The following is a 26,606-nucleotide window of genomic DNA, read 5'->3' as shown; positions in this document are numbered from 1 at the left end:
ACATCTGGACGGTTAAAAATACACCATACACTAGATCCTTACAGCTGTAGCAAACAGAGGAAGGGAGACATGCAACATCAATTATTGAAGCATTTGTACTGCTGATAGATGGAACTAATTTTACATATGAAGAGTCATATTATTGCCAGTTATTGAATTAAAGTTGTTGTGAAAACTTTAATAATGGACAAATTTATCTTGCACTCATGTCTAAACAATATGTACTATGAAATATTTACTGACTGTCAGCTCCGACTAATGTTAAAAGATCAGCTGTTGTTACATCTGCTCGCAATTTTTCCCATGAAGCAGTTCAAAATTTTTGAAATATAACCGTGTCTCTCGTCTGTGTAATTACGCACAAATGAAACTGGCTGTGCTTCGGAGCACGTCAGCTAGAGGGATTTGTGATTCTCAGTCTTCATATAACGACAACTGACAGTCACAATCTTGTCTAGCTGAAGCAAAGCGTCGGGGGATCGCAGGGTTTGTGTTTCCTCCTCCCCGATCCCCGATGCCTGCAGTTTATGACTGAAGGTCAGACCCACTGGCAGAGGTTTAATGTGGAAAAGCTGAGTCCACCGCAGCCATTTCGAATGCTGCGTCTGATGCTTCGATTTTATTTTTGATAAACATGTTGTCTATTAATGCAAGATGCCCTCTTGCTCTCTCTGTCTCACTCGCAAACACGTAAACAGTCACAGTCAGAAAGCAACAAAACAGCAAGCGCCCGAGGAGACGCAGGCAGCTGAAACAACAAGATTCAGGTGTTTTGGCAAGTCCTGAGACTAAATGTGCAGTTAGGTCTTTTTACACGGCTGACTTCTCCTCCATCCGGTTCTTGTGGATGAGAGGAGTCCTGATCAAAACAGATTAAGGGTGAGGGATAGGCGAGATTTCGGAGCCCATCGCTGGGGATGAAGTGGAACCACGTTTTCCTTATTACATTCTCACGTTATCCCATCCAACATCTGCTGACAGAGTGTTGCGTTATATGCCAACACGCAATTACATAAGCGCTGATAGAAATCACAGCACGGGTTAGAGGTCTGGCATGTTTGTGGAGGAGCCGCTCATAATGGCACTCGCTTTCTTTCCCGGGATGCGGCAGCCGCTCACTGTGTAAATTGTTCCTGCGGGGAATGTGGTGTAAGAGCATTTAAAGTGAGGTTATCAGAAAATGTAGGTGTTATCATATGAGTTTAGCAGATGTGTTTCTCTCCTATGGTAAGTTTTTTGCTCCTGGTTAAACTTCAGGAAGCTTTAACATCAAAACAGCATGATTTGGTCAGTTGCAATGACGGTCCTGGAGCAACATAAATGTGACGTTGTCGACACAATAATAATAATCTCATGTGTTATCCTTCTGTTTGCGATTTGAGCACAATCTCCTCAAACAGACGGGTGCAGGACCTGCAGATTTTCAGTCAACAAGCAGGAAACTGTTGTTCTCACAACTTACGGCACAATTTGTTTAGGTTGTTTACCTTCGCAAAGTGTTCTTTCCAGCTCAGAAATCTCAGAAATGCTCATCCGTCCGAGCTCTTCCATCAGCGTCCAACAAGTGGTTCATTCTGGCTCAGCCGCAGCTACAACAACCACCTTCCTGCTGTTCTCCAGCGTTGTCTTTTGGTGCAGTTTCATCCACCTTTGATCTCACTTCAGCAACATCCTGTGGTGCTGCTTCATCCATTTGTGCCGCAGGTGCTGTGCTGTTCCCTGTGAGAGCTTGCTGTCTCTTTGTCCTCCGGTTAAAGTCAGTGCGTATCTCTGTGTGACCGAGGTGGAAGGAAGGGGCCCAGCCAAGATGAGGCTGTTGCATTTCACAGGCCGGCTTGTCTGAAAAAACACACATTTTTTGATCAGTTATGTAGCTATGCAACCAGCGAGTCGTGCAAAGTTAGCTGTATAGCACAACACGTAACACACACGGCATTTATTACCTTAAGGGTCCTAAATACCGCAGGGCCTTGCGTTGCTCACTGCTGCTAATGTCACAGTCCTGTCCTTCATATATGACTGTGATCACATATGTGACCTTACATTGGTTAGTGTTGTTTAAGAATAAAGTGGTGAAGTTCGGTTAGCATTATGGGATATTTACCACTGATTCTAAACCAAATGAATGCTATCTCTGACTAACCCATGTTCATGCCTCAGTTCTCCGTGAATGCACTGCAAAAAGAAAACAAACGGTACATTTTATAAGCAGTCAGCAGTTGTTTTCTCAGCCTCCGTTCTTCTTCTCTGGTACAACTAATTAGGTGAAAAGAGCATTTTACCCACTGCTGGTCCTACGACAAACAAAACGTTTCTGAAGCGTCTGCTCACTCCAGGCCTACATGTCAAATAGAGCAGGAAATGATGCAAAGAAGTCTGGAAACTGGCAAAACAGGTTACAGAGGGGATTGAAGTGTTTTGACTCATGGCGTTAAATGCATGTTAAACCAAGTCCCACCACCCTGATGGATTTCTGGATATTCTTTACGATTGTGTTATAAATATGTCTGAGAAATCCCTTGTGTCAGCTTTTATTCAGCCTCAGAGCAGACATGTTCCCTCAGGCTCTGCTTTAAAAACAAGAAACTAACAGCTTGTGCCTTTGACTGAGCGTTCCCTCCCCACACTGCTGTCAACAGTTGTGAATATCTGAAGGTAAACTGGGGTGAAATAGCAGCAGAGATATTTGATCCAGCAATTTCTGTATCATCTTCCTACAATGACTCTCCTCAAGTGACTCTTTTCGGCGCAACCCAAATGGCCCGGCCACACAAGGAAAGGCGTCCAAGTGGTTCACATCTGGTCTGCAAAATGGCGCCTTACCGCTGGGAGTTCTGCAGTGAGACTGCAAGACATGAGGAGGGAATCAATTTAGACCCTTCTGATTATCATTTAAAAGGAAATTAGATTCATAAGTTGCTCAAGGCCGTTTTCAAAATTAAACTCAAACACCTTGAGCTCTAAAATTAAAGATTTCACGTCAATGATGACACTTTAAAGATCTAATGGCATGCTCACAAGTGCTAATCAATTTATTTGATCTGTTGTCAAAGCTTCTCTTGTTCCGTTTGTAAGTTGCCATGTTTCAATGGATGAAAGATGGGGAGCTACTCAATACGCCCACTGTGATCTAACACAAAGGGTTCGACTACACCAGCTCCAAACATTTGGTGCATTTCAGCTTCGAAATCAAATTTAACAATATCTCAGATTACAACATGACAGTTGTATCATCTGCTGAGTGATTGCGTTTAATCCCCTCGCTTTGCTTTTATTCCCGCAGCGGCCTTTACCCTCGTGCCCCGATGTGACCAATTACAATAAATACAGTTTATTATTGTTAAGAGTGAGCATTCAAATTTGTTTGTCCCTATTGCAAACTGGCTTTCATTATGTTTTATTTGCAATAAACAAGGTCTTCCCATGTCACTGTCCTCAGCTGCTAGTGAAAAATAAAAGCTCCCACTGGTTTGGTGTGTGATAATATTCATTAAAACCACAAAACAATATGAACAATAACAATATAGTTTATTCCTGAGAGGCCTGCTGGCTGTAGAGACAGCCATATATCTCACCATTGTGAAACAATAATTGATTGTAATTGAATAGCACAAGACCTTGGAGGCACATGCCCCTCTTATTTACACAAAGAACCACCACCACCACAACATAGCTTATTTTCTGTAGCGAGTTATAAATCCTCTCGCTCAAATATTTCTGGAGACCTTGAGAAACACTTGCCAATAATGTGAAAACAATCTACACAGCAGTTACTGTAATGTCTGCGGCCGCTGCAGTCACTGCATTAGCTCCATCGTGTTAGTGTATACAGTAACAAAATGCCTCCTCGTTTAAAGAAGGCGAGGAAATGGAAAGCTGGAAGCCTGGAACTCACGAGTATTAAATATTTAGATCCCAGCCCTGAATGACTCAGGGAACGTGGGGCACTCTGGATGATTGTTGCTTGATTAACGCCGCTTGAAGAGCGAATGGTGGTGCTTGATGGTGTATGAGAGCGATCAGTGGCAGTGTAAAGTTTCCTGACATCAAAGGACATGTTGATATGAGATGGTGCGTCTGGTCCACGTTCCCATGCATCCTGTCGCACAAACCTCCAGGGAGCTGGAGCTATTTGATTTCAGCAATATTGTAGAGCAGAACTAGAACTAGACTTTGACTGTGGCACGAGGGGGCTGCTGGTGTTATCTATACCACTGTTTCTCAAGCCTGGTCCTGGAGTACCACTGCCCTGCATGTTTTAGATCTATCCCTGCTCCAGCACACCTGATTCAAATGAATGGCTCGTTATCAGGCCTCAGCAGAGCCCAGTAACGAGCTGAGCATTTGAATCAGGTGTGTTGGAGCACGGAAACATCTAAAACATGCAGGGCAGTATTGGCTTACATGGAGCAGCAGAGCAGGGCAGCTGGTGCAAAATTTGGTGGGGGCTAACCCTTTAAAATTGAAATCAGAGGCGAGAAGAGACGTTGGTCTACAAAAGGATCCAAAAATTATGTGTCACCTATTCACCGTTTGGAGTTTATGGCAATTTAAAAAAAAAAAAGTTCAGGCGATTTCTCACTGCCTCTCTCACTCTAGCTGATGACATCACCCACTCTAGGGGCAGAAATTCTGAGCATTGTTTCTGGTCTTCAGATGGTCAGGGATCGAAAACCGTAAGAGATATCAAAAAGTGAGCCGAGGTTCATTTTGAGCCAACAAAATTATCTACATTTTAAAGTTTGAATAAAGTCTCTAGGAGAAAGTATGGCGAGGCAGCGGAAACTTGAAAAAGGCTGAAATTTGAGGAAATTTCCCCATTCAGTTCTTATGGGAAAATTTTCGCAGTTTTTTGCGAATAACTTTGCGAATTATTAAGGAATCCTGTCATAACTACAGAGCTCAACATTCCCGATCAAGCCGCACGTTTTGATATATAGTTAGTTTTCTCAAAGCTGCGGGACTAGTTACACGCCGGAATTCTGGCGAAATATGAAAAATAAGAAGAAATAACGCGAGAGATTACAATAGTGGCTTGAGCTATGCTGAGTGGCTCGTGCATTGCCTCGTGCCACTAATAAGAAAAGTGATTTTATTCTTATGCCTGAATTTTTGTCCACTCTGGGTAAGCAGGGACAAGCTGCAAACACAACTCTGACATACTGTATTATCATGTTAGCCTCGTTGGGCTAGCGTGTTAGCAAACAGTTGACTAATTAGACATTCAGCAGAAGCTACACAGCAACATTAGCATTCATTTGAAGCATGTTTAATGTTACGTTGCTAATCTAAGTCCAATACACTCTCTCTCTTTAGCTCTGTTTAGACCTAACCATTTAAAATATGGCTTATTAGCGGCTAAATGCTACACCGTGTTCACCAGCTGGGCTAGGTGCTAACATTTTCTGTTGTTTGTTGCAGGGCAGTGAGGATACAGGGGGCTTAAAGCCTTTTTTTTGCTAAAAACAGCTGAATCAAAAATGGTTTCGGGACATAAATCCGAAACAATGAGCTGACAGATGTTGAAACTTCCACGGAGCTGAGCGGATCAGCAGGATTGGGTGAAAACGCTTGGTGCCTCCTTTCTCATTACACACCATTTGGTCCATCGTTAATATAACATTGATTGCACCAACTTTAAAGATGTTTGCTGATCCACACAAAACTGTTTTTATTCATATATTTAACACATTTATTTTGACTGTGGATGAATAGAATAGAACCAGAACAGAAATAATCACTATCACTAACCTCAGAGGGAAATTGTTCTATTAAACACCTAATTATCTTTAAATAGAGCTACGTGCTAAATTTAGACCTTGAGGTTTGCCTTGGGATTTTAAAAGTATCCCAAATCAAACATTTTATTGTGCCTGGTAAAGTCCAGGGGTTGCATAATTCTCTGAAAATGAGCTCAGCTTTTATGTGGGTGGGTGCTGCCTATATGAAGCAGTCAAGAGAGCAGCTGGACCTGCCGTGTCCAGGGGAACGGAAAATCTCTCTCGACAAGCCAAACCTCATGTATGGCCCCGATCCCCTGACTCCAGTGAGGAGCTGTCTACCTAAGATACCGAGCGTCAGCTTACATGCCCTCGATCCAAAACCGCAATCCTGATGAATGAACATGCCAAAACTGATCCGAGACCGGGTTGAAAGAACAATTTCTTTTCTATTCAGTAAGTGCTCAGTACGTAAAGAATTTTTGCTTTCATATCCGAGTGGCTGCAGGCCACATGGAGGCTGGTCCGCTGCTCTCCAAGCATCTGCAATGGTTAAAATTGCTGGGCAGACAGAAACAAGAGAGGCATACATGGTGTAAATTTCAGGGTTTGCCTTCCCTCCGTTGATGAGGGATCCACTAAAACCCCTTCCAGTGCCACAACTGAGAGCCGGATGGCCACAGACCTCTTTTGGTTTGGTTGCGTGTATGGATAGATGTCCCATATAGACGCCAGTAAAGAAGGAGTACAGAGGGTATGGGTTTGCTTTTGCCCATTATTATAGAGTTTGGTAAATAGTGGGCATTGAACATAATGGTGTAGCACTGGTGTTTGGTTACTGGTATCATAACTCAAGACTGAGAGGGGATTGTGGTTATATAATTGTTCCACGTGACTATACAGTGACACACTGCCATGGGAAATAGTAGACCGCTGACATTACCCCATGCATTACCTGTTAAATAAAGCTTTGCTCATATTTTGGGGAGATCCTTAAATATCAGTTTTTACCTTTCCTTCACTCTCTTGGGGAAAACACACAAATACATAACTTCTCTCTCTGTGTAGACTTCTGGAAAAAGTTCCAACTTCAAACATTTGATTGTTTAATTACATTCTAACAGCCTTGTTGCCCCGTTTATCAGCCTCAGGATTTGCTTAGCGGGGATTAATTAGACTGTTTTCTTCTTGTTTACCACCCAAGAGGGGGGAACAGATTTGAAACACACCAACGCACAGTCGTGCTTCCATCACTTCTGGGGATGTTGCATAGATTTGCAGCCATTTCTTGGAGACTTATGCTAAGCATAACCATGACTTTGCCTAACCCTAACTTTATCCTAACCCTAACCCAAGCCTAAACTTAATCCTAGCCTAAACTTTATCCTAACCTAAACTTAATCTTTACCCAACCTCAGCCTAAATGTGACCTTACCAACCGTCACCCTAAAATTTAGCGATTTACTTTATGGAGACATGCGTTTCTTCCCAATCATTCAGCAATTTACCAGTTTCCATTTATGCTCAGACATGCTATCTTGCAACCTGATGACATGCTGGGCAGCCCTCTGGCATGCCTCCCACTCAAAGAGCCGGGCAATTAAGAGCCATTCCAGCTCCTTAAACCTCTCATGTGATTACGTTGGGGTTTTATCCAAGCTTTAGGCACATTGAGCTCGCAGGTATGTTGGGAATCCAGAGTCAAGGGTTCTACTGTCATCAGGCAGTTTTAAAGAGGACTGCATACCAAGCTTTATGTTTTCAGTTTGAAAAGTATATCAATTAGACACATGGGATTTCAGGAAAAGACACAGATTTCCTTTTAAGGACAAAAAGACAACAAAACAACCAGGAACTGAGGACATTTTACTGGAATGTCCTCAGAGATGTTAGTACAAATCATACACAATCATGAAAGTACACATGTAGTAAATAAAGGAGAGTAAGAGGATATAACGGAAGACATGACTGTGCTTGTGTGTGTGTTCATGTACAAGCATCTGTAAATGTGGGTATGTACCACTGTTGTTGCATGTACCATATGTGTGAGTGTATCCTGTAACATCCAGATGCCCCAGATGTGCTTCAGGGGCACAGAGCCTCATGTGGCCTGTGGTTTTAGGCCTGAGAGGATGAAGAAGAGGGAGAACCTCATCTTTACAGCCCCCAGACTAGATTATTAGGGAAATGGTTGATGAAAGGCCCAGAATCACAGAGAACAAATGATAATAGGCTAATTATCCCAGAAAAGATTGACATGTTCCAATAGAGAACAATGAATGGCTGTAGCATGAGATCAAAAGACTGTGTGTGACTGGAGCTTTCTGCATATAAACACAGTCCAAAATTCTCCCCACCGGGGGTCCAAGTAATGGTGAAAATGAATCATCCAAATGCCAGGTGATCACATCTGGAAGCAAGTCCGCTCCAGAGCAACAGTCTTTCCGGATTAACCCGCAATCATCATTTAGGATCTAATGGTTTCATAATGCATAAAGAATCCGCGAGCGTCCGTGTGAGCTTTGCATCAGCAGCTAGTTATTAAAGAGGCATCCCCCGGTGTTTAAATGATCGATCTTTTGGATAACCGTCCAGATAGCAGACAAGCTCAGCGCACAGTGGAGGAGAGTTTAATGAAAAACATCAGTGCTGTGAGCAGAAAGGATTTTTGTTCTTCACTGTCTTGATATTGCTTTGTATTATTCTAAAACAATCCAAAGTTTAACATGGGCTGTAATGAAATTAACACTTAACATCGTCCAGTTGTCTCAAATGTGCCATTCATATGTGTCATCTGACAAGAATTTAGTTGCGTTTCATTGTAATTTTTATGAGGGAGGTTTAAAGTGGTGGTGCAACACAGCAGTTGGTACAGGAACCCTAAATGCACTTAATTTTATTGTGTGTAATAAAATGCAGTCAAGTAAAATACAAATGAAACCAAATGACACAACTGCCACAAAAATGTTGGGAAGACTGAATCAGTTTTTGCTGAAGTGTTTACAACCCAGTGTTTCCAGGAATTCTCTGATATTAACAGGAATAAATATGTTACGACGAATGTAAAATAGCTGCTCCCACTTATCATCTGTTCACGTCCTCTGAATTTTCCAGTGAGTCATAACTTTAAAAACCGTAACACGGCCACGGTTGCTCTTGCGTGATTGGAAAACATGATCAACCATGTGATTAGAGGGGGTCAAGACCAAAGTGTTGCTGCTCAGCCTGAGGAATGAGTCCCAGTTCTTTCATCTCCAAAGACATAGTTAGCTCCATTTATGTGCGTCTGCTTTTAAAGGGAAGTCTTGCCTTTGTGCCGTTCCACATGTGTCATCAGCTTTAAAATAATGTGGGATTCTTGCAGCAAGGATGATTAATATTTAATAATCCCTCTTGCTGGACTCACAAGAGACAGATTTTTACAAAAGAACAGTCGAAATTGAAACTGCACAGTCTAAGATGTCATGACTTTTATTCTTTGGGTAAATAGGCTTTTCTGTAGATTGGTTTTAGTCAACAAAATTTATTTTTGTCCAATTTTCAGCAGTGAAATTTTACTCTCATTTTGGACTTTTGCTTTTGTCTTCTGAGCATTGTGAGGCTACAGCCGTCGCCATCTTTGTTGTGCATGGTTACAATAGCAACAAGTGGCGTCTATTGTGTTCACTGTCCGAGTTTAGCTGAGGAGGAGGAGGTAAGGTGTCGGATTGCGTGGTGATATTTCTTCAGGGAAGATCTAGAGGAATGGGAAGGAATCACTGTATTCAGATGGTTGACATTTATCCTGGTTTCAAAGTTGTTAACCCGACATCCACATCCACAGCACTTTGTAAAATGTGGTGGAATGGCACCTTAAAGCTATCTCAGGCTTTGTCTACATTATGCTCAGTCGGTCGTGAAAGTACAGCACCTTGATGAGTAATCTCACAAGGTGTGAATTCAAGAAGTGTCAAAAATGTGGCAGGCTCCAGAAAACACAACAAAAAAATCCAGAATGCCTCTCTCTGTCCCTCATGCTCAAATCACACCACCTATGGGGACCTCAGGGGTTCTCACAATGCATTAAGACACCTGCAGCATTTGTGGTTAAAGGGTGAAACACATTACAGTCCAACCAGAGTTTCACTCTTGAAGGTAAATGGACTGCATCTGTATTTCATAGTCTACAAAACACTCAAAGCAACAACAAATGACGCACACAACTGGGTTATCTCGCCCAAAGACAACACCCGCTCTACCTGCTGAGCCACTGCCAGCTCTGCGTTATCAGGAGCTGTGATGCCATCTGAGCGCAGCCCTGAGTCTGGGAGGAGGTGCTGCAGATGAACAGTGACACCTGCTGGCTAAAAAAAAATGGTTCCCCCCCTCAAACCACCACCGCCCTCACATTCTCACTGAGGGCCTACGAGGCGATACAAATGTCACACTCACGCTGACATAACAGATCACTACACTGCAGACTCAAACTGTGGCAAGAAAGTGTGCAGAGAGTTTAAAAACTAGAGCTTCTCAAGTGCAGGGCGACAAGCAGGATTTGTCAGGGGGTGAACTATGAATGGGAGAGACGCTGATATGCACAAAAAAGCAAATAAAATTCCCTGGAATGACAACACAGTAAGTGCCTTTTCATTTACAGACCAGACCACAGATTTTTTTTTTTTTTTTTTTTTAAACACGTCTTTTCCTCCATGCCCACTAGCTCCTTCGATCAGATAAAGACACAGACTATACACCAGTGAGTGTGATGTCTGGCAGAACGCTCTCATACTCCTTTTGTATGCTTTCATTCAGTAAAAAATCATCCATGGTTAATCGAAAAGAACCAGAGAGACAGAATTTCAGTCGAACACAGTCATCGGTTTTGAAAGTTGGTGTTAAATCTGTGACCTGTCTGCAGACTTGTCTCCTCGTATATCCATCCACACAGCGAGCCGCCGGGCCACCCGCCTGTCTCTTCTCATGACATCATCCCTCGCAACTCTGGATCCTATTACCACGTCCACGGCCCTCTCCTCCCTCCCTGAGGAGTCTCCCCGTCTCTGTTCGCTCAGCCGACACTGCCACCGTGGTGTTTACTTTGTCAACCGGCTACATCTCTCCCCAGGCAGCCGCTCTGACCCATGACCCCTGTTAAAGGTTTAAGAAGCGAAGAATAACAAATAAAAGGCTTGTTAAGGAGTGCGTTGGTTTTGGTGTAGCCCTACATATGAGACGCAGTCAGATGGAGTCACTGCTCTTTTTGGCTGGGCCCACTCTACAGATTGTGGCCCCTTTGGCCTTAGAAATTGCTGAAGAGAGACCGAATGCGTCGCTAAGAACTCGCACTGCTGCACTGACCCCAAATGTGATACTGCAGATTCCATCTTCAGCCCCTTGCTCTCCCTCCACCCTCGGCGCATACTCAACATCTGTGTGCTGAACTTACGAGATCCTCCATAAAGTGCCTCCGAGCAGTTCCTCTGTCTGGCTTGACCAAAAGCTTCAGTAGTTTATTGACATCCTGCCTGAAGAGAGAATAAAGGGCTGAGCAGCTACAGGCTCTGCATGGAGGCAGGCAGACTGCAGACAGCCTCTAGTCACAGCTTACAAGTAATCCTCCACAGCTGAAATTATGGGATACACACATTCTCACTGAGTGATGCTGATTGCTTTTCTGTTTGCAAAACTGCAACAAATTGCTCTGACTTCAGAGCGTGGCTTTTGTTGATGTATGACAAAGCACACAGGCTGGCGTGCCAGGTCCTGAGATTTTTTTTTTTTTATCAGTTTTGGAGATGCTGATAACTGGGAATTCATGGGTGGGCAAGACATTACGCACACATTGAAACAAACCTGAAAGAAACATGGAAACCAAGGTGTCGGATCCAAGTTTTATTTTTAGAGAAACCCTAAACCCAACCCTGCCTTTGTTGTTCTGCATCTGTTAAAGCATCTCTGGCTTACTGCTGTCTACATTTGAATCACAACCAGTTGTCAAAAAAGTCCCTTAGTTTGAATCAGAAGTGTGGACGTCCATTAAACTTACAGCAGAGTTGTAGGTCCAGCAGATACCTGATCAAAGTGTCGGCCTAAATCAATGACCTTGTGAACCAGTCCAACCACTGCCATGTAATCCCCACATGGCTTCAGTACTGTAATTAACATTGTTTAAATAAGCCACCGGCACTTTCTCCCACAATTTACATGACGCTGTGCCAAGAAGCTCTTTGTTTTTGTTTTGCATGTGCAATCCTGGAGGCCAGGAACAGAGGAAAGAGGATCCCAGCCCGTACCGTAACAATTTTCTCCTCCACAGCAGGTAAAGCCCAAACTTCCTGACCCACCAGCAGATGGCCAGGAGACCGCTGCCCACCGCTGTGTGGCTGGCGGTCCCAACATTTTCAGCTTTCAACCCCTGCCTTTTTTTCACATCGCTGGTTAGTCCTGCGTTTCCTGGAAATCCCACAATGCCTTGCTTTCACTTGGCCGCCTGAAGACATGATGTTACACTTCTCTCACCAATCTGAATGGGGCATCCCATCATGGTTTCGGGATTTGCTGAACGATTTTGTGAATCTTCATGGTGTTACTGAAAAGTTGACAAGCTTAAACAATGGTGGTCTTTGCGTCCACCTGTGAGAAGCGGGGCAGTGGGTGAAGTGTCTGTGGGTCTCATTTCTTGCAATTTTTTTTTTTACCAGCCTGCGGTGACCTGGTGCTGTAGAGCACAAAAGGGGACATTTATGAGCATATAATGGCAGCCTCAGCTTTATTTCAATGGGGCAGTTACACAGTCTGGCCAGAGCCAAATTAGGTCATGCTTTTAGGTAATGATCGGACCCATGTAAGGTACACATGCAATCGCTGGTGTGTCTGCGCACTCACTTCACACCCCCATTACATAAACAGAGAGTTAAGCAGCAAGTCTTCAGTTTCATCGCTGCTACAGTGAACGCAACAGCTGAGAATTGAAGCTGAAAAATCGAAAGGTTTAACAAGATTAGAGGAGAAGCGTTGATGAGCGCAACACCGGGTAGCTTAGCCTCACTGGTCGAAAGCATAAACTCCCAGACCATGGTGATGTAATGTGCATTTGAGTGTGTGTGTGTGTGTTTGTGTGTGTGTGTTTGTGCATGAATCCCCAGCTGTAGCACCTACACCTCTGAACCTTCTCTCCAACAGTCCATAAAAATGGCCCAGCCTGAGAACCAGGCGTCCTCCCGCAACAAACGTGGGAAGAGGAAGTGCTGAGTCGACACTCTGTTGTATTGTTTTAGTGGAGAAATGTGATGACCGGAGAGGTTTGTCGTGCTGAACCGGAGTTCGGGGGCCTGTTTTTAATGAGCGGAAAATGAAGCCTGGGAGCTGAATTTGCATGAAAGGCTTGGAAACTAATCACGAAGCCCAGTGGGCGCTGGAAAAGACCAATTCCCTGTGCTGTCCGTGGGCTCAAATTCCCAAGATTAGCGTCTTTCAACACATGTGTAAAGAGAGAAATGGCGACATGGCTTCTCGTGGCGGAGTCAATTCATAGCTTTGCGTTGGAAAACACGCTTTGGGCAATTTTATCATCTATACCGTTGCTATCACCTTCCCTTTAGGTTTGTTCACCATGTGTTAAATGAAGCATGAGGTCACTCTTTCGGCAGACAGATTGTGTCAGAAGCAAAGACTGTTAATGGGACAGACTGCGTCGAGCTCAACTGATGTCATCACTTCTTTTCCCTGCTGCTTTTTGCAAGAAAACAGAAAATAAGAAAATGACGGGCTGTTAATCTCATTATCACATTAGCATCATTAAGGCACATGTGGAGATAAGGGTTAGGGTTAGTTATAGTTATTATTCACAGCAACAGTAAACTCAAACCAGAACCTGTCTGAGTCTTGTATCATAGCTGCAGTATAGCTTTTGGCATAACCTGAAGGGGTGATGCATCTGCTGACTGGTCCAAAATGTGCCTGCATCATCTGTAAATATCACAATATCCTTTTCATGATCACTCTTATTTACTTTATTCTGTGATGTGATTTAGTTCTGTGATGGTTAACAACACAGAGACTTTTTAAACTTGTCTGGAAAGTGAAAGGTGGAAAATAAATGGACCGTTTCCTGATCTCGAGGATTGGAAACTGCACAAGAAGGCTGGAAAATGCATCAAAACAATACTGTTAACCCTCGCTGACATGCGGCACATGCAATGTTTTGTGTTGCTTTATAACTGCTGTCGTTTGATGTAATTCAATATATCCTGTTGTGGAGAAGAATCTGCTTAGTTAACTGCAATACTGCCGTACCAGTGAATAGCAACAGAAAAAAGAGGATTTGGTTTAGAAGTGAGTCTGAAATGTAAAGTCAGGAATAATAAACCGTCAAAGGACTGATGTACGTGAATTTGCTTCTGTAGCTGCAAAGCTCCTTCAACTGCATGTAATCAAGGAAAAAATGGCAAACAAGTGTGACGTGAAATTTCAAGTTCTACACATCTGAAAGCCTGCATGTGAATTTTTATCATCCTAAAACAGGCTGAACACAGACATATTGTAATAATTTGACTTAAACAGTTCTTTACTGCTACAGTAGTTGGGATAAATTACTTCCTATAATACTGCACATGTGAATTTTTTTTTTTTCCCAACTGTGTGGTAACTCTCAACATCCTGTATTCATCCCTGCTGCAGCTTGTGGAGGCTAATTCTAGGCCTAAAACATCACTTCGCTCAAATAATCATATTATAAGTCTCATCGTAATAACACATGATTAGAGAGCAGTTCTCCCTGTTACCGTACAGAGCAACATGCATGTCGAGTTACAGAATTAGCAACTTACACAGCAAACTGAAAGCAATCTGACCACCGCGTCCATTTAGCATCTGCTTTGGGGCTTTCTTTTTCTGAACACCTACAATACCATCACAAACTCCATGTGTGGATGAAGATCATGTGCTACGATCAACGGCTCCAGACAGCTCTACTCGTGTGCACTAGAGCACCAAATCAGTGTCTGCACAATAGGTTTGAACAGGATGTTTCACCACAGTGTGTGAGATGTGATCATAATGGTGGGAAATCACATTAGTAAGTGAAACTATTCAGCGTTATTCACCCGTTCAGTGTAAAGCTCACGCCATCTGTCAGTCCGCCCACCTATCATCCCCATCAAAGTGACTCTGCGAGCACACTTGAGCTGTTTGTATCTCACATACACAAACACACACATACTACGGCTCAAGCATCCGGTTTCTGTTTAGTCTGGCCTCAAAGCTTAAAAAAGTCTGACGACCACTCGAGAAGAGTGAATGGACATTTTTGTCCTGCTGAAACTGACAATCGCCTGCTCTTCATTTTGCCGATGATTTCATGTGGTGACTTTATTCCACAGACTGGAGGCTGAGAGTTTTGACACCTCACTTCTCAAAAGAGATGTCGATCAGTCCGCAGTGAAAAGAAAACACATCATTTCACTCTGGAAATGTTGGAAATGCACCGTGACATTTTTATACCAAGAGAAATGTTGTCTGTTCTTATTTCTGAGGAAAAAGTTCTCAGTTTTACAATCTGCAGCATGATGACATTAAACGTGTGGCTACCTGTTTAAAATCCAAAGCCTTATTATCACTGTGCTGTTGAGTGGCTTTGAGAGTAATTGTGTTTTTATGGTGAAAGTTACGACTTCATCGAACCCATCAAGGTTCATCCAGCAGTTACACGGTCCAGTGCTATAAAGGAGAGCGGTGACTTCATGTAATTCACCAGCACATACGTGGTGAAATATGTTAAAACGCATACAAATCTGCACATAAATATTGAGGTAAGGTGAGGCTGCGGTCAAGACAAAACCACAGTGAAGGAGAACCAAAATATTTTTCTATGAAATTAAGTCATACGTGCTCTGGAAGGGCCTGCTCTCTGTCTGCAGCAGGTATTTCAATCTGTCGTTTAAACCTCGACACAATAATGACATCAGCACCGACGTATGTCATAACTCTTCGGCGCACTGACAGGGATGGCAGAAGTTTAGGACGAGAGGAAGCCCTTTGACTTGGTATGCATCTGTTCAACAGCTCACAGCTGAATGGATAAATGAGTGTGTTGCTGTGGCATCAGGCAGCCAAGGACTTGTGACAGTCTCGTGGGACCAAATGAGAGTCACAACACACATTTATGTAAAGAAATGAGAACTCCATCAGAAGTTAAAACCCGTCTTATGTTTGCACTGCACTGCTTTCTGTGCACACAAAGAAATCCATCATCCTTAAGACATGTGGACATACAGAGAGGACTGATCTCAAAACCATCCCTCTTGGCAAGCCTCGCTCTATGAGAACAAGTCATCTTATAGCATGAGATCTCATAGGACAGCAAGCTTAAACATCCCCCCTCTCTGTTCTGCTTCTTTATTGTTCTGCGGTGTGAGGGTGTCCCTAACCTCGGCCCTCCGGGGCCTCGGGGTCTACTGACTTTCATGGCGCTTCAGTGCTCAAGTGGCATAATGACTTGGCCAGCGATGTCGCTCACCTGGGTGTTCCACCAGAAAAGCAAGCGCTGATGGTAAGATTACTGCAAATGCAGCAAAAGCGTGGCCCCTGAGAGCTGTGAATAACCCACGCTCTGTGGTGCAAAGCATATAGTGGGCTCTTATTGGGCCAGGCGTCTCTCTGTGGGTTTGTAAAAGCAAATGCAGGAAGTTTAAAAGTAATTTGGTCCACTTTTAACGCTATTCTGGCATCGGACAAGCAATTATATCAAAGAGTAGCGGAGAATGATAATTTGACTGGTTTACAAGATGATATATGAAGGGTTTATTGCCCCTGACACTGATAAAGTCACCGCTCGTGAGGACAAATTGAAGTGAAACTGTTCCGATCAGTTTCTTTGCTCTTTAGAACCCATGTTTCACTTTTACTGCTCGTCAGTGGGCGGAGAAGCTGACAGTCTGACTCACCAGAGACAAGACACAAATCATCCCTCCCCAAACCCACATCCACACACATCCAGCCCCCCTCCCAGCTGCATCCACCACGACCAGCACACCGGCATGTGCGCCTTGTGGTTTGAAGTGGAAAAAATGGCTCTAAATCAGAGAACCACAAATCACAGACAGGCCAAAGTTCGCTTCCAACAATCGCTAGTAAGCACGTGCAGGCACACGTATGCGTACACACCTCTCAGCCTGAGCTCTCTGGTTTATGTTCCCATCAATGCGTGCAGCTAGATTGGGAAAGAAAGACGGGAGAAATAGTTGAGGGAGTGAGGGTATCCAATTAAGCAATTACAAGCTTTGAGGCCCAGACTTTCCATGACTTTATCTCAGCAGCTTCTGGAGTTCACCATGGAGGCTCCGCAGCGTCTCCTGGAAAGAGGCCTGAGACAGGGAGATGGTGGTTTCTGATACAGATGGATGTCCATTCCCCTGATGCCCCAGGGTTTGGTGGTCTGGGCTTCCATCATACATCAGAGAAAGTCTAGACAGCATCAAGGCTCCTGCCATGCAGAGGAGAAATGGTGCTTGATCAATCTTCGCTGTCCTTTATCGTCTCTCGCCTCACGTTTCTCTCCCATACATCCTCAGCCGAACCTTTCTCTTTTTTCCCGTTCCTTCTTTCCCTCTAGTTTTCTGTCAATGCAGCGATAATTCACTGTCTTTCTGCAGAAGCAACGTGGATGAACAAAGGGCAGAGCTTCAGGTTTGGACTGGCTGGAATACGGTATGTCTGGGCAGTGTTATGTAAGACTTGGCATGACTGGCTCTCACAGCTCCTACCACTGTGTGCAGGCTGTAGCCTGCATGGCATTGACTTGAACCCAACTCCACTTCATGCCAGACTCTGCAAAGGGGAAGATAATGTCTGCTGTTGCTCACCTCTGCTTGATGTTTTCTGCATATGTTGGCTCCCCCAGCACGGAAGGAGCGGCTGTAAAATCTATTTAGGTCAGAGCTATTACGTTTCAACCCTTGTTCCCTCTCTCAGCAGTTCAGGGGCTTCACAGCACCTTCGCTCCATCTATCTATATCTGGATGTTTCTGCCTTACGTATGGTGCACAGCTTACAGGAAACAAGGAGGACAGTCCTCGAAATGATACAAAGCAGAGGAGAAAATGGAAACAGTTTTTTTCTCACTGTGAAATATCCCAGGAGGTTAGCTCAGCACGCGTGTTCTTTTTCAGTAACACTCTCCTGACACGCGTGTGGTTACACACATCCACGCTGTCTGCTCGTCACTGCTGAGCGGCTTGACCCGGGAAATCTGGGATGAAGCACATTTTGTAGGGGAACCTTTAACGAGGATTGATGGGAGAGGTAAACTTTAGGGGAACAGCTTTACATTTCGGGAAATGTGCTTGTTCGCCCTCCTGTTCAGAGTTAGATTAGATTGCCGTATGGTGAGTGTGAAGCTACAAACGGCAGCCGGTTAGCTTAGCTTAGCATAAAGACTGGAAGGAGGGGGGAGCAGCTAGCATGGCTCTGTTCAAAGTAAAAAAAACACCTGCCAGCACCTATAAAGCTGACTGATTAGCACATATGTCTTTTGCTTAATCCACACGAAATCAAAAATGTAAAAACGACAGCGTGTTGTTCTATTAGGGTTTCGTGCCAGACAGTTTCTTGGCCGGGAGCAGAAACTTCCTGAAATTTCTGCTAGTTGTCTGGCAACCTCACGCAGTGCGGCACATACATTATGCTGTGATCATGTCGTATTGTTAAGGCCATAATTAAGAGCAGGGATTTGGGAAAACCTTCACGGCAGCCTCGTAGTTGTGATCCTCAGTTGGAGACGTCTAAAAATGACAATACTGATTCAGTCATTTCAGTGGAGCTGTACACCGTTTGCAAGAAACCAAATAAGCATATTCACAGAAATATCAAACAATTGTTTAAATGTATGCAGTATCTTCTTGGGTCATTAATCATCCTTGTTTTTGTTTTTTTGTTTTTTCAATTTTGAGGCTCAACTGCTATAAGAAGGTGCATCATAAATGTACATATATAATGCATCACATAACAAATCATCACTTATCGTAATTTGCCAAGATACAAGAATGCCGTCATGGACACCTTGTGCCCAAGCGCTGGACTGTAAAGCTTTCCATCTCACTTATTCCAGTGGAAATATCCTTTCAGCGTGCTCTCGTGTGTGTGTGTTTATACAATGTGCAGTGAATCAAATGTGTGTGCACGGGTGCGCTGGACTGGACGTGTTTCCAGGCACATAGGCGGCTACACAAAAGTGCTGGAGAACATCCACGGCAGCAGTCGACCGGCCTCATGTGGACCTCAGATGCTTGAAGCGAGCTCCTAGAAAAGGAAAATTCCACAGATTACAAACAATAATTCAGCAGCAGCAGAGCCGCTGCAGCCGCTTGACAGTGTATGGTATAGTATGAACAGATCAGGAGGAGTCAATAAGGAACAAGAAAAACATGGCTGACAGCTGTGTGAGTGAAGACTTCAGCAGGCAGGTCGCTTCAGATGTGGAGGACGAGGGCACAGAGGGGTTACAGTTCTAATCGTAAACCTGGGACCATCCATTCTGGGAACTTAGAGATAGATGGTCTTCATTAAAGAGAGGGGTCTCCCTGTCATCACAACAGGGTTTGAGAGTCTGGGCACAGCATGGAACAGGCCAACGAGGATGTCATCCAGTCACAATGGCAATGAAGCTCCCAGAAAGGCTGAAAATGAAGAAAATGATGATGGTTCACTCACAGTGTGCCAGTTAAATTCCCCCGTGGCTTCAAAGAAGAAGCTAACGTGGGTCTCCACGAATCCACATTCAAAGGAGACAATGTGTCTGTTATGCATCAAGGTCTAAGAGGAGACAACAAACGTTTCTCCTTTTTAAACAAAGTTTGAACTCCGATGATTTGGGAAATAATTCATTTCTAGCTAGCTAGTTAGCTTATCTTAGCATTGTGACTGGAAGCAAAGGGAAACGGTTACACTGGCTCTGTCCAAAGGTAAAGAAACCACCCTACCGGCACATCTACAAATCACCAATAAACACATTAGTTTAACATGGAATCTCAGCTGGTTGCCTGGCAACCACACAATGACAATAGGACAGCAGGAGTCATTGTCCGTGGGCCAAGAATGGAAATTGCTGCATTCATGCAATGCTGAATAGAAATAGTCCAGGAAATAACCCCCGTAAAACGAAGGGTTTGGCCCCAGTTCCAGCCTAATGCTAAGCTAACCGTCGCCTGGCTTAGCCTCACGTAAACAGACAGATATAAGAGCTGTATCAAGCCTTATGTCTTTAAAGGACTGAACTAGTAGTCTTGCATGTTGTAGCCAGTTTGGTTGAAATCATGTGCACTTTACATCACAGCAGTTCTTTTTTTTGTAATACTGCTGTGTTTAGAAATATCAATGCATTTTTCCCGACTGTTCTGTGTGAGCTCATTATTATCAGAGGGGATGCAGTGCAGCACTGGCCAAAGAGAGGCTCAGAGCGTCCTGTTGTGGCTCTGCGGCTCACGGCTGTCCATTAGCCCCTGCTTGGTTTCCCTCCAGCCGTCACAAATGTCGTCCTGACAGACATTCCTGTTCCCGTCTGTCACAGCAAGAGCTCAGCTCTTCTCCAAACACCACCAGATTGACAGGGGGGGGATTTACCATTAAGTGTGAAAACCAGGAGCAGATTGGGTGTGCTTCCCTGAGGGGTTTGATGTGTCTGCAGCCTCCACGTGGGTGGAGTGCCTGTTCACTCATTCTTACTGTACATGTACATACAGATGCTGTCTGGAGCTGAAATAAAGGAACAGACGTAACAAGGCAGCTGCACACCAAAAAAAAAGCAAAAAACAAAATAATGACTGACTCAGATTTGGTGATTTCTGTCTGACTCTATGTGTGTATGACTGTTTGCCATTGCACAGCTCAAGCTACATACAACATGCAGCCATTGCCAAAAAAGTACAGTATGTAGTGTCCTGACATTGCCTTACCAGAGGAAAAACGGGAAATACATTATCCTCAAAATAGCTATAGGACATAATACTTGGCATCTAAGATCAGTCGGATTCTTCAACAGATCAAGTGTTTATGCTGCCAATAAATAAAATTTAATGGGACAGAAAAGCAGAGCTGAGTTAAAAGATTATGGAAAACATTACAAGCCCCATTAAGGCTGTAAAGAGAGAGCTGGATGCACACTTTGGTTCACAGAGCCAAAGTCACATAATCTGTTTTCTAGAAATGTCCTCCCTTCTTGCTGTCGCTGCTGGACGTCCGCTTGACAAAAGGTGCAGCATGGCCTCACCGACAGGGTCCAGGCTGTAAAGTTTACGAGCCCTTGACTGTGAATGTGAACAAGTTGAATTTCAGCTCGAGGGGGCTGTGCAGGTTGAATTTGTTTTGAGCAGTCTGATCATACAAATGTCTTCACGAGCGCAAACATATCGGGGACTTTTCAAGACTGCTTGTCTTTTATGCTCTGGATTTATGACAGAGTATCACATGTCTGAACGCCACTGCTGAGTGAGTTGTACACGTACAAATACATCCCTGCTCATTAATGGTAATGGAGTGGCAACATTTTACACCTGAAAGGGTTAGCTTTGATTATCTATCTACACAGGGTGCCTCCCTATAACTCTGTCACTCACTATATAGTAGCGGGCCTAAAGCGGCTTGCAGCCCAGTAGCAAAGTGGAAATATTATGCCTCTGAGTTTTATACCATCTGCCCTCCTGCAAAACTCCTTAAACTGTGACAGGAAATATTTAGACAACAGGATCAGCTCTGTTGAAATCACAGGACAGATGGGACCTGACAGAGCTGTGGACCGAGAGGAAGAAAGAGAAACAGACCTTTGCACGATGTGTTGCCCGACTCTGTCTGCAAAAATACGGTTCATTTTTGAGCTGTATTAAATAGATATTATCAGAACTCTCCTTTAAATCATTTTATGCCTCTTGTGTTTCCTGCTACTCTTCACAAAGAACATCTTTAAATGTTGCTTTCAACCTCTGTAGCCCAGTTTGTAATAAGCTTTTCTGTTTGTAGTCTTTAGGCCAAACCTGGGTTAAAATCAGCATCACTAGGGGTTATTTTTATTTTTGTCTGACTATGGAAACTGCTCCAGAGCTTCACAAAACATTATACAACTGTTTTCACAGGTTGGGTGGTGATCCCTGTAAACAGATGTGGATGAGTTAAATTGGTTGTGATTGACCACTGTGTGGTGTCTCCAGAGAGGTCAGGGGTCAGGCTAGGGAGATGAACACTGAGACACTAGTTATGTACCACTTCTGCACTAAATACTAGTTCTAATCAGGTTTTGATTGTGTAGTGTGTTAATACTGGAAAGACAAAAGTATGTCAGCTCAAAAGAGCCAGTATGGAGTCGGTGGTAAGACGGCTGTCGAATGATCCTGGGAAAAAAGAAGAAAAGGAAGAAATAAAATGGAAGATATATAGCTGACAGACATTTTGACCTATCTTTAAGTTTAACTGTTGCAGTTTAACATCTGACATTTCCTGTTAACATGAAATGGTATGCTGACTGCAAAAACAGTGCAATAAAATGTTAGTTAACAGTACTGAGTGTACACAGCTAGTGTACAGGGTGGTATGGAAAAGGTACGCAGCTAGTTCTGAAATCTAACTAACAAACTGCTGCGATGACGAGACCAAAAAAGGTCGTGTGCTATTCAGTGCCCTCCATCTCAACTGTGACTCGAGCATTTCCAGCAGCGCTCAGGTCCCCCGTTTAAGCGTTCATTATCACCGAGCCATACGTCAGCGGAATAACAGAGCAGGAGGGTTTATTTTCTCAGCCGCCCCCCCCCCCCCCATTCATCAATCCCGTGATCCCTGCTACTGCGCGAACACATGTGTTAAATCGTCGATCGCACAAATCCAGATGACTCGGTGTGTGTTTGGGTCCCAATCAGACTGCAGGAACTCCCACTGCCGCATAATAATCCTAATGTCACTCAGATATGTCTGCGCAAACACGCATGTGCTGCACACGAGTCTCCCACTGCCTGTCACACATAAACAATCTTTGATTTCCTCTCCTCTTTTTTGTCTGTCCAAGTCAGTCTTATGTCTGCATGCAGTACAAATACACATAATTGCACATGCACATTCAGGAGCAGTGGGGTGAGCCTATTTCCACCTGTTTCTGATTACTCTAATTGGGCGGTGAGATTGAGGAAAGGTGTGACAGTTGAAGCTGGGGTAGCAAAACTGACCATAGTGAAAAATGAGTGGAAAACTAGGCGAGTGCTGAAGTGAGAAAAGTCATACCCACATTAGGAGACAGGGTTTGCTCTCTTTGTCTGTGTGCACAAGGTTTAAGTTTAGTCTGTCTTCTCCTGTGAATCATTCATCCTCTCGCTTTAGCGCACACACACACACACACACACACACACACTAAGATTTAGCAGAACTCCAGAGCCTGGCGGACTCACCGAGCGATGCCAAGTGCGAGAGTGAGGCTGGATAAATGGAGCACAGTGGTGATGAGTCAAGAAACCATGTCGAGCCCGACAGGCTCGATCCATCACACTCCAGGAGCTGGTGCTGGTGAGGCCTTTCCCAACGGTGCCCATTCACCACAATGAAAACAGCTTCAAAGGGCCTGGGAAGGAGCTGGAGTGGCCATTCACTCATCACACATATGGAAACATACACGGTGGCCTATGGAAGTGGCTGTGAAATCTGTGAGGAAGAGAAATGAAGAGTGCTGGAGAAAACCACAAAGAGCAGTGTGGTATTTAGACCTGATCCTGCATGGCTGCCTCCCTCAACTAGGAACGATTTGGAAATCACAAATCCCTTTTCTGATTACAAACTTTTCCTTTGGACATTTTAGTCAAAAGTGTGTTCATGAAATTTATCTAGGAAAGAAAGCTAGAAACTCACTGAATGCAAGGAAATCTTCTCAGTGTACTACACAGGAAGCTGGGATGTCCACCACATCAGTTTAGTGCATTAGCATGCTTATATTTGCCATATAGAGAAAGTAGAACTGAAGTTGATGGGAATGCCATTACTGTTCATCCTCTGGGCACCATGAATGACATTCACACTCAATAGCTGTTTGGACCAATGTGGTGGACCATCCATCCCACTGACATTGCCAGATTTATCCAGCTGGCATGGTAACCTTATCCCCTCTAAACAAAAACACGAAAGCAGCAGAGGACTTTTGTTTGGACAAACTGTTGGAACACGACTCATAGACACAACAATGTATCTGATAAAGTAGGTGGTGGCAGTATGCAGCCTTATAAGCCGTGGTTGCGATTGGCCATGACGGAAAAAATAAGTAACCCCTCACTGGGGACAACTATGAAGGAGGCCGAGGGGAAAAGGAGGAGGAGATCCAATAATAGGACATTTTTTCTCAAAAAGTCATTTCCTGTACATAAATAAAGCCATTTTCCCCATGAACTGGTTCAGAAAATGCACAAATTGGTGCATAAACATTCACCAGAATTCAGGAAATTAAATAGTTGATGCTCAAAATGTAACAAGGAAAAACCCTCAGGCTTCCGAATGAATGAATCACCCAAAGGTGAACCAAAAGCTTGTGAGGAACACGATGTGCAGCCTGTGTCAGGGTTTGGTGACCTGGGAGAGCGGGCTAATGAGTCTGTTGTCTGGTATTCTGTCTCTTTGGGCTTGTAGCAGCTCATACTCGCTGCAGACTTAAACACATGTAGCTGAATGACTGCGGACACACTTGGAGACAGTGACTCACACGCGCAGACAACACTCACCTGCGCGCGCACACGCCTAATAATCCTTGGCGGTGACGACGAATTAACCAGACTCTTCAAGTTTGGTATCATGTCCACCTGAGCGGATTATACCGCCGTGATAAGATCAGGGATGGCTCCCGTCCAGCCCGATGACTGAGTGGACCTTCAGCCCGGCTTTGTTCCTCTATCCCCTCTGGGTTTGTCTGTCTGGGCCGGCCTGTGCAGGGTCGCCTGGGGGTTGTGTAAATACACACTAACTCTGGGTGGGATGGAAGCTCAAAGGGATTTTCCATGACTCGCCCCGGTGAACGGAGCGTGCCTCGCCAAACAAATGCATCATCCTCCTCCCAGTCGCAGCCGTCTAGGTACGGCATCGCTGGGGAGTTGGGAGTTTTCCCTTCGATTCATTTTCGCTGTTGCTGCAACCCCCCAATTTCTGTCACGACACCGGCGGCATTGGGTTTCCATATGATGTGGTTGTTTGTTGTGATGGTGATTCTTTCCTACTGATGTCATCCGGAGCAGGACCACGGGGAGCGCTGCAGTATCTCTGTTTTAGGAGTCAATGTTTCACTGAAATGAACCGTCAGACTTGCCAGAAGCACCACCTAACCGAATGATCTGACACTGAATAACTGCGGTTGGACGTGTCAACTATTAAGTCTTTTATTATGCAAATTATCATTGTAATATCATCATATATCATATCACTGTCATTCCTGAGTATTCAAAGGAACAAGGGTACTACGCTTAAGCACACGCTGTCGTCTGACTTGTCCTTTTTGATGAGTGTGTTTTATAAAATCTATTCAACAGGAGGCGGATTTCTCTCAGTTACGCAACACGCCTGCTTTTGAAGCTTCATGCACAATCCCCCGGCTGTCAGTGTGAACTGTTAATTTGAACAAAACACACAGACGCCATCTTGCCTCCTGTCAGAGCGAGGCCAACAACAATATTGCGTGTTTCTCTAATAGCTCCCATCAGTAGATGAAACTCGTAAATAATCATCTCCTTCGCTTTGTTTACCCCGTCCGCGTCTCCCCGGTGACGGGCGAGCTGCCAGCATTATTCCTCTCAGTGAATATTAATAAGCGTCATCAGACTCAATGGGACTGATTGATGAGTTTAGGCCTCAGTGTTGCTCTGGGCACGATATGACCCAACCACAAGCTCCAGAGACTTCTGCAGAAACAGACAGGCGATTTCTGCAAAAGCTTCACATTGGGAAACGTTACATTTTGTCCTTATTTAATCTCATGTTTCTCCTCACAACTGACAGTGGTGAAAGACAGCTGATCTGTAGAGACATAAATCTCTCTTTGCCTCTCTGGTGTACCTTTTTGCTCAGAAAGACTTCCTTCAGCTAATCTCAATCTCTTAATGCTTTCACTGCACTTAACCTAAAGTCTCTGTCAGTTAAGGCCACCGCATTAGGAAGTTGTCTGACATAGTTAATGCATGACATCATGACCAGTGTATGCCTCTGATTGATGTCTGTTTTCGTAGCCTGACCCACAACAAGGCCCCTGCTTAGTGAGGGTCATTTGTCATGACCTTTATGTGTGTGGTGTTATCCCACATGAATATAATATATATGCAGCAGAGCGCAGTTTAATTAAACAACACTTTTATTTACTGCCAATAAAGAGCACAGGACACAGCTGACCGTTTTTTATTTATTCTGTACGTCACAGGAACTCGGCTCCAGTTCATCAAAGCTGCGTTGGACTATTTAAGGAGTGGGAATGATCCCCTACACCACATCCTGCTTTTATGATAAGCTCTTGTTGTATTTGCGGCAAAGTGATTATTCAATGACAGACATGCAAAGTGTGCAGGCCAAAAGTATTTCCTGTTTGTGATAGTATCGGTTTATCAGGGCTCGAGAGCTCACCTAAGATTGGAAGCTGTTGCTATTATGATATCAAGCCTGCCATCTAGTGTTAGCTGGTGTGTTACTGCAGCTTTTCAGCTGTTGTTTGGAAAACAAAGCACGAGCACATTGCCAGGAGCCATTAAAAACATTGTACATTTTATGGAAGCTATATTGGAATTGCTTTATTTCTGCTTTGAGGTGACTGTGGCAGTACAGATGCCAAATATTTTCCATCTATACCTGATGTTTGGAGTGTGTGTTGTCCTGCGAGGCTCTAACTGTTGTTGCTGGAATTATGCAGTTTTGTTCACG

The sequence above is a fragment of the Chelmon rostratus genome, chromosome 15 (assembly GCF_017976325.1).
Source record: "Chelmon rostratus isolate fCheRos1 chromosome 15, fCheRos1.pri, whole genome shotgun sequence".
Classification (NCBI taxonomy): Eukaryota; Metazoa; Chordata; class Actinopteri; order Chaetodontiformes; family Chaetodontidae; genus Chelmon; species Chelmon rostratus.
This window is presented reverse-complemented; position numbering follows the sequence as displayed.